Here is a 9,703-nt window from a genome sequence, read left to right as displayed (position 1 = left end):
GTGAGACCTTATTATTTCTTGTATGAGAATGTAGAAAGTAGGTTGTTATAAATGTGTTTCAAGGGTGTGGCACAGTTGGCGAATTAGGGTAGTATCTTAAATAATGATGGTGTAGCCTACAAGTCCTCTGGGAGGATTGCAGATCAACTGTGCCAACTCTCAACTAAGATGTTTCAAGAAAATCTATCAACTTCACTGCTCCAGACAGTTTAACTGCAATATCAGGAGTTGGGAACCTGCACAGGTTATCCGTCATCCTTGTAGACAGATTGGGAGGCTTGTAAGATATGTAACAGTCATCTGAATCCCAGCAGCATGTTATTCAATGAACCCACTCCACAACATCTTTTATAATAGATTTTTTTCTGCCTTCCTGCCTTTGACCTTCCCCATTGTAGAAGTGCCTTACTTCTTAGCTCTGGGTAATGACTCAATACACACTTGGATTCGTCAGACGGACAGGCCTTTTATTTAACTTCTCTTGCAAGGGGAATCAGTACCTCCACTCAAGGGGTGAGGCTACTATTCCAATGATACAGTGTAAACGTTCTATATTTATACAGTGTAACAAACAAGTTTGATTGAAATCCCTTTGTTCCTCTATCAGGATACATTTTAGATTAATCATCAGGTAGAAATAACATATTGACAGAAGGATCCTGGACACATAAGTCAACCGTTAATCTATAACAGGGCATGAATCGTGTAACCGGAGGTCCTCTTTAATCATATATAAGGGAGGCAAGCTTTGCTTTCGGTCACAAGTTATCAGGTCATTGGTACATCAAAGAAACTCATTATTCCACTTCTACATTCTCATTAGGTGGGCAGGCATCTGTTCTTGGCTGTAGTTCGAGTACGTGCAATAGCTCTAGTTACACATCAACACTTGCCCAGTGTCAAGTCTGAAAACTTTTACCCAGCAAGCACTTGAAATTAACCCCTTATATCATGTAGATTTCCTCATTCCCCCCTTTTGTCCTTTCTAAGGACAATCTATCTCGCTAAGTTTAAGAAACTCTACATCAAAGGTCTCACCCTTAATATCCTCATATTCAGACATCATTGGTACTGGAGGAGTTGACGCTAATAAGGAAAGGACTTTTGTACACAATAATTTTAAACAAAACTAATTAAAATTATTATCATCACAATTGCGATAAAAGCTTCCAAAATCTGCTTTCCTAATGCTCCTCCCCATCCTGAAATCCAATCCCACATTGACCATGGTTCAGGTTGACGTAGTTTCTCTACGGCCTTCTTTATGTGGTTTACCAGATTGGTGATATTTTCTGAGCTATCTGGGATATAAGTGCAACATTCGGTTTTTATGATTGCACATGTGCCCCCTTCTTTTGCCAACAAATAGTCCAGAGCCATGCGGTTTTGTAAAGCAACAGTGCGCAAAACCACCATTTCTGCGTTTACATCACTAAGAGCATCAGCAGTATCATTGGCTATTTGTTCCAACACTGCTGCCATGTTTATAGATTCTCTTGCTAACTTCCCTGTTCCATACCAGGGAAATGCTATAGCAAAGAACCTTTCAGTTTCTGTAATGGTTCGTTTTGCTCGTGTCCCAGGGTGTCTATCCAAAGATATAAGGCACTACATATCCCAAATAACATGACCCAGTCCAATTTTGTGGTAACCAGGGGTATGCTCTATGCCCACAGATGAAATAGGTGTTATTATAGGCTTCAAATTTGTTCCATATCTGGTGCATCATTCCTATTCCTTGTTCTCCTTTCCAGATTTTTTTGTACTGTGGACAGGTTCCACCGTCCCCAATAGGGCCATTCGACTGCGCCCGGTGGTTTAGTAGTAGTTTTAGTCAAAGTGTAGTTACATTTGCACTTACTCCATCTATCTTCTTCTACTATCTTATCCTGCCTAATCCTAAGACTCAGGGGTTGATACGGGGGTACCTGCATAGTGTGATCCTGAAGCTGAACCTTCATAGTCTCGTTATAGCATATAATATAAAAGAAATCACTGTTTAAAAGTACACATTCTTCTATGCATGGTTTGCCCTTCAGGGGATCTGATAAATCAATATGGCAGTTTCAATTATCGTTAACAAAGGGAACAGTCTTATTAGAGTCCAAATCCAGTTCATCTTGGCAGTGTATCGTCTTCAACTGATGCCTTCTTACAATGGGACACGAGTATCCATGTTGGTCGCTCCTTTACTTTTACAGCGGTGTTTGTGGTCAGGAGTACTTGGAAGGGTCCCTCAAATCTGGGTTGAAGGCCATTCTTTCACTTGAAGATTTTTATGTAGACGTTATCTCCTGGCTCGAAAGTATGGCACTTTCCTTCAGCGGGATCGACCTGGGCTTCCTTCACCTGTTGATGGAAACTAGAAATGCATTTGGTTAGTGCAATGCAATAACTCAACATATCTTCCAACATTTTATGAATGTCCATTTGTTTAGCTGTTAAAGGTGCCGAAAAGGGCAATCTTTGTGGTCTTCCCATGACGATCTCGTGAGGCGACAATCCTGTAGTTCTGTTGGTAGCAGACCGCATTGTCATTAAAGCTATGGGTAACAAATCAACCCATTTAAGTCCAGTTTCTTTACACAGTTTTGCAAGCTTGTTTTTCAGCATCCCGTTATATCTTTCCACTAGTCCAGCCGACTGTGGATGATAACTACAATGAAGGTGCTGGTTAATCTGTAAAGCTTTGCATAGTTCCTTAATCACTGTTCCCGTAAAATGGGACCCATTGTCACTTGACAGTTTTGCTGGTATCCCAAAGCGAGGTACAATGTCCTTCAATAAACATTTAGCAACAGTAGTAGCGTCATTCTTTCTACAAGGAAACGCTTCAATCCATCTTGAAAACATATCAATAATAACTAATATATATTTAAAGCTCATACATACAGGTAATTCAATAAAATCCATTTGTAAGTGTACAAAAGGGCCCATGGGGTTTGGGTGGGATGCGGGCTGTACCTTCTTTATTTTCCCTGCATTTATGGTCTGGCAGATAGTACAATTTTCACATATTTGTTTTGCCAACTTTGAGATTCCTGGTGCATACCAGGTCTTGAGGATATAGTCCGCCATCCCCCCTTTGCCCGCATGGGTGAATTTATGAACACATCGGGCAATTGGTGATAGTAATGATTTGGGTGCCACCATGCGGCCGTCATGATGAACCCATAAGCCGTCAGTGTTTTTAAAACAATGATTAACAACCCATTCCTTTACTTCATCAGAACTGGCCCTATCTTGATGGGTCAGCACATCATCTAAGGACGGGGGCTGCGGTATCTCTGGCTTTTCACTAACAGGGAAGGCTGAAACTTGTCGTTCAGTACTTGATATAGCTACTGACTTAGCAGCGCTATCTGCAGCAGCGTTTCCAAGCGCAACCTTGTCCAAATGCCCCGTGTGCGCTTGGCACTTAATAATTGCAATCTGTTTACGTCTTTGAATAGCTAGTAAAAGCCAAATTTGTCATGCTCATGTATTCATTGTCTACAATAACCAGTCATTCCTAGAAAATGCTTCATTTCTCTTTTAGTTTTTGGCAACGATGTGTTGCAAACAACCTTTATTCTATCCGGCGTTAACTCCCTGTTTTAACAATGATTCCATCACTGGCTCAATTCCTTTTTTCTGCTTTCTCTGACAATGGATACTGTGACCTTTTGGGTAATGGTGCAGCTGGATTAATTGTAACTTTATAGGGCTGTGCAGTCTAATAGTTAGGAGGTATTTTAAATCTTGTCCTGTTTTGTCATAGCAGGCTGTGCAGTGCAATTTTGAATGCCATTTCCCTAGTTTCAGGGATTCCTGGTATTGTTTTATGGAGCTTGTAACGAATCCCCACGCTCTTAACAGACTGACAAGTTTGGGACTCAAACTTGGGTCGGCAATTTCCCATGCGTAATGAACAGGGTGTTTTATTTCTGTTACTGGGTACGCATATGCCTTATCTACTTGGATTTCTACCGTTACTCCTGATGGGGAGCAAATGATTGTAGCATTCATTTTGCACAGCAAGTCTCTTCCACATAAATTCATAGAGACATCTCCTGATAACAGAAAGGAGTGTTCTTCCTCAAATTCTTCTACTTTTACTGTGAGGGGAGTCGATTGATTCAAGCGTTGTAGTATTCCAGCCAATCCAGCTATCGGGGTCTTTTTCCCATTAATAGGCATTCCTTCAGAATATCCTTTCCCTAACACCGAAAAGGTTGCTCCTGTATCTACTAAAATGACATAGGTCTCCCAGCTATTTGCATTTTAATTTCAAGTTCGCTGTGTGAATTTAAAGAAACAATGGGCATTTGGTGGTCTGTGGCGCCTGGGGCTGCTGGTGTCAGTCAGTAATTCTGATCTCTATTTCTCCTAAATCCCTGTCCGTTTGTAGGGTAACCTCCTGACTGGTCCGAAAAAGGGTTATGGACAGTGAAATTAGGACCTTTATTCTCTAACGGAGGTCCATTATTGGAGGTTTTGTTCTGACGATTTTTCACAGGGCATTGGTTTGCCCAATGTCCGGGTTGTCCGCAATTGTAACAATTACCAGATCGTCCATACCCTCTTACTCTACCACGTCTTCCTCTATATTCCCCTCTATTCATCCTTCTATAGTTACCTTGTTATCCTACCATAATAGAGGAGAAAGGTGTTTCTTCAGGGTAATTTTTTTTTTCTGACTCAACAAACATAGAGGCAGTCTTTTTATCTGGCTGTTCTCTATTTCTCTCTTGTCCGTTAAACATTTCTCGAGGCAAGTAATTCTTTCTATGTTAAATGACTATCTGAGGGAAAGGGTCTAGTCTTATTTACAGTCCATTTGGACCAATTTGGTAGGTGATCAATGGATGATTGACCAGTTCTTTAACATAAAGGCTGCTGGCGTGCCTTTCTCGGGTGGCTTACTGGCGCTAGCACTCATTTTAGCAGCTTAAATGGTTCACATAAAACAATCTAAACTCCCGTGACAATCCATGATCTGCGTTGTACGCCCCTACAGATCAGATTAATAAACTATACATACGTATAAAACTCGAGGGTTCTCAACCCTCGTGGAAGGTATTTCTAACTGGGGAAAATACTGAATCCACAATAGCTTAGTGGATCATGTAAAAGACATCACTATTTTCTCAACCATACATTCCGCCGCGGGACTCACTTCCCCGGCTTGGGTCTTTTCCAACCCCTTCTGCAGTTTTTTTTTCAGCTTAAATATTTTAGTTAAAACATACAACAATTCCGTAACACTCTATGATCTGCGTGGGACGCCCCTACAGATCAGACATGACTAAACATTAATACATATAACAATAAACAATAAACAATACACTTGTTAAACAACAACCAAAGTGTTACTAAATCCCCAACCTATGCAGCCTTACTGGACAAAGCTGCAAAGTTGATTGATAATAACAAGTAGTTAAATACTCACTCTCATAAACATTAAACATTGACACTGTGTTTCAGACATCCGCCCACTCTTCTCTCTTTTTTTTTTACCCTATTCCCTTTAGCCAAATCTTTAGCAAAAAGGGCCTTCAATTTGTCCCAGCTAACTTCAAGCTCTTCTCTCCTTCTACCCTACTCCCTTTAGCCAAATCTTTAGCAAAAAGGGCCTTCAATTTGTCCCAGCTAACTTCAAGCTGGAACCTTGCTAGTTCAATTTCCAGTAAATCGCTAGCTCCTTAGTTAATCAAATTCCTGACTTAACCTTCTCTCTCAGCAAGCTGGAACCTTGCTAGTTCAATTTCCAATAAATCGCTAGCTCCTTAGTTAATCAAATTCCTGACTTAACCTTCTCTCTCTGGTACCTTTATTTCAGCGCTTCCTACAGTCCTTTTCTGCACGATCCTGTTCGCGGGGCGTCAGCGCCTCATGGCTGGTCCTCTGTTCCGTTTCTGAAAGGGAAGCAGTCACAACGGCAGTTTAACCCCCGAACCTTGTGAGTCAATTACCCGATGGCAGTGCTGTCCAATGGAATAAACAGACTGTGCGCAGCTATGCTTATGGCAGGGAAAGTCCCAAAAATGTGGCAAAACACCACCTTCGGCCGATGGGATTTTCCCAACCGAGCAACGTACTCGGCGTCTGTTAACTCACCAATTGGTACAGCAAGCCATCTCGGTGGGACCTCCAAATTGTAGAAGTGCCTTACTTCTTAGCTCTGGGTAATGACTCAATACACACTTGGATTCGTCAGACGGACAGGCCTTTTATTTAACTTCTCTTGCAAGGGGAATCAGTACCTCCACTCAAGGGGTGAGGCTACTATTCCAATGATACAGTGTAAACGTTCTATATTTATACAGTGTAACAAACAAGTTTGATTGAAATCCCTTTGTTCCTCTATCAGGATACATTTTAGATTAATCATCAGGTAGAAATAACATATTGACAGAAGGATCCTGGACACATAAGTCAACCGTTAATCTATAACAGGGCATGAATCGTGTAACCGGAGGTCCTCTTTAATCATATATAAGGGAGGCAAGCTTTGCTTTCGGTCACAAGTTATCAGGTCATTGGTACATCAAAGAAACTCATTATTCCACTTCTACATTCTCATTAGGTGGGCAGGCATCTGTTCTTGGCTGTAGTTCGAGTACGTGCAATAGCTCTAGTTACACATCGACACTTGCCCAGTGTCAAGTCTGAAAACTTTTACCCAGCAAGCACTTGAAATTAACCCCTTATATCATGTAGATTTCCTCACCATTCACATATTACCATCAAAGTTTACATCTGCCTTGTGTTGCCATTGTCGCTTTGCATTACATCACAGGAAGAATATATCTATGGAGTTTTTCAATTTTAGTGAAAGCATTTCACAGAGAACATTGCACCGAAAAATACTGTATTTGGCTGGGTTACAAGACTCCTGTTTATAACACAAAACATGTAGCAAATAAAGCTTCTGTCGTATAAACTGCAATACTGCATGTTTTGGTTGCATTATAAATATATTGTAACTGTATGAACAACAACATGTGTTTTTTTTGGTTTCATGAAGTGAAGGCCAGCTGGCCCCTCAAAGCTATCTAAGACAACAACAATCTGCATTTATATAGAGCCGTAAATGTAGGATAACGTCCCAAGGCATTTCACAGGTATGGGTGGTGATTTTGCCAATGGGGACATGATGGAGGCTGGACTGCTGCTTGTCGGGTTTTAGTCCCGTCTCCATTGACGTCCAGCCAACCCACGCTATTTTCCCTTGATTGACCGTGTTAAGCCCGCCCAGCGGGCTTAGCAGGCCAATTAAGGGAAAGCCGGTTACAGGTGACATCAGCGAATGATGTTTCATCTGTCAAGAGCTTTTGACAGATGAATTGTCATCGTTTGACAGTTCTGTGAAGCTGTCAAACACTGACAATCTGTCTTCTAAGCTGAGTTCTGGGACACAGGCTTACTTAGAGATCTGTCCTGAGCAGAAAGCAGAAGCCTAATGCATTTGAGAATATAGCGGCCATCCTGCTTTCCCTGCTGGTGAGATGAGGGACTCCCGATTCCTGGAGGGATGAAGCCTGGAGGAAGAAGCAAAGGTAAGTAAAGCTTTTAAAGCACTCTACACTCACCTCACACACTTACCTCTGCACACAAGCAACCATCACTCACCTGCACACCAGACATCTCAGCCCCTCCGACCCCCGCAGACCCACGGCTCGTCTCGCTGACCCTGGCATGGTTTGGAGCCATTGGGAAGCCCACACTTTAGGTGGCAAATAGGGTTTATCCAAAAAACTGCCTGTTTACTACCTGCTAACAGGCAGTTAATTGGCACTAATCCCCTTCCCACCTTGAGGTGGTGGCTCCCAGCGCGGCTCGGGTGCCCGCCTCCTGGGAAGATGGCACAGAGGTGGGTTGGGAACGGGATGGATAGCCGCCCCCAGATTCTGCCATTTTCTCGGCAGTCCCGCCTCCATAACCACCTCCCCAGGGCTGGCAAAATTGCCCCCATGTAATCAGACAAAAATCAGCCAAAGAAGGAAATATTTGGATGAGTGACTAAAGGCTTGGTTAAAGAGATAGATTTTAAGGAGGGTCTTGAGAGGTGGAGAGGTGGAAAGGTTTAGGGAGGGAATTCTAAAGCTTAGGGTCTACATGGCTGAAGTCACTGCCGCTAATGGTGGGGCAAAGGGAGTGAGAGTTGCACAAAAGACCAAAGTTGGCAGAATGCAGAGATCCTGGAGGGCTGTAAGGCTGGAGTAGGTTACAGAGATAGGGAGGGGCAAGGCCATGGATGGATTTGAACATGGTGATGAGCGTTTTAAAATTGAGGCAGTGCCATACCAGGATCCAATGTAGGTTGAGATGTACTGAAAGGATAATTACTAGTCCTAGCCCCTTTAGGGCTACCCCAGATCAGGCGTATTCCTCAGATGTTCACTTTCAACTAAAGTTTGAGGTAGCCGAATCCTAAAGATGGTTAATTGGGTCTAAAGGTCCAGACTATCTCTCCCTGAAGGAAAGGTACAATCTGAAAATGTTACCGTCCTCCAGATAGCACTTTTAATATGTTTAGCTAGACTGTAACATTCCGGATATTATGAGGGTCCGGCAAACTCCCCCAGTATTCTGCAACTCCTCACCAAAGAGTGTACAGAGATTGAGTTTGTGAGTTTGATACAGAAGTATTATGTGAGAAAATTCTAAAAATATATAGATTTATTAAAGAACCGACATATAATTTACAGTTGGTGAGTCAATCGCAAAATTAACAGTTCCAAAAAGAGAAAGCTTTACAATCTTATCAGAGATCCTTACTCTCAAATTTTCAGTTCGCTACATTTTACAGTTCTTAAAGTTTATTCAGGATATCCACCAAAATCAAATACAGTACCTTGATCCCCGAGGTACAAAGAGTTGTAGACTTACAGAGCTAGCTCTGAAACTGAGAATCACTTTGCCCCTTTAAGCGAGTCTATTATCCCATTTGAGAGTTCAATATTTATACCTTTTTCCAGTGGTGTTTCCTTTAAGGTTTTCTGCTGATCTAATTATCTCTAGTCATTTTTCTGCTGACCCCTGCAGTTCTTACAGTCACTACAGAATTATGTCTCTTCTCTAAGTGTTCTAAATTTATCCTAAAAAATAGCGTAACAGCAGGTGCGCTTTACTTGGTATCATTTTTATGAAGGCAGATGTTTGTTACTTTTATGTGCTCCTTTACGAGGTGTAAATTAGAACACCTTGTACTGGGTAACTATTGTCTTGTTCCCAAAGGTCAGACTTCAGGAGCCTTTAACTTTCTGTTTCAATAAGGTTATTGATTCAGTGTCAACAACTTATCTTATCTCAATAGCCAGAATACTATCACAGCTTTTTCATCGTTAGGTTTCTAGATTTCCAGACCCAGTTTGTCATGTTTTAATAAGGCCAGAATTCTTTCATAGAATGGTGTATTTTTCTGAATAGGTTATGTTGCTTATTCCTTCACAGTACAGGGCTGATGAGTAAATGGGACTGGCTGCAAGGATGTGAACAGTCTGCTTCAGCCTAATGCTATTTATTTCCATTTTAGTGAAAGATTCAGTGATCCATTCATCTTGGTTTATGCAGTGACACTTGGTAGGTGAATTCATTGTCCATTCCTATGTAATGGCTGTTTAGCACTAATACAATGGTTTTATGTGAATATTTTTAATATACAGTGACATTTGAGCTGGCCATTGTTCTCAATTTTCATTGTTCCGATATTGGAATT

At 41.6% G+C, this 9,703-nt stretch overlaps 1 long non-coding RNA gene across 1 annotated transcript; it reads right to left on the bottom strand.

The window, feature by feature from the left end:
• Nucleotides 1–446: 446 nt before the first annotated feature.
• LOC147124684 (uncharacterized) lies at nucleotides 447–6,510 on the bottom strand. The gene is made up of 2 exons (XR_015078826.1): nucleotides 6,100–6,510; nucleotides 447–5,897 (listed from the first exon to the last, which is right to left on the bottom strand). It is a non-coding gene; the product is annotated as an uncharacterized LOC147124684 (long non-coding RNA).
• Between the last annotated feature and the right edge of the window lie 3,193 nt (nucleotides 6,511–9,703).

The sequence above is a fragment of the Somniosus microcephalus genome, chromosome 1, assembly GCF_052327205.1.
Source record: "Somniosus microcephalus isolate GS21.2 chromosome 1, FLI_Smic_1.0, whole genome shotgun sequence".
Classification (NCBI taxonomy): domain Eukaryota; kingdom Metazoa; phylum Chordata; class Chondrichthyes; order Squaliformes; family Somniosidae; genus Somniosus; species Somniosus microcephalus.
The sequence above is the reverse complement of the archived record's forward strand: the minus strand, read 5'-3'. Positions and strand labels throughout refer to the sequence as shown.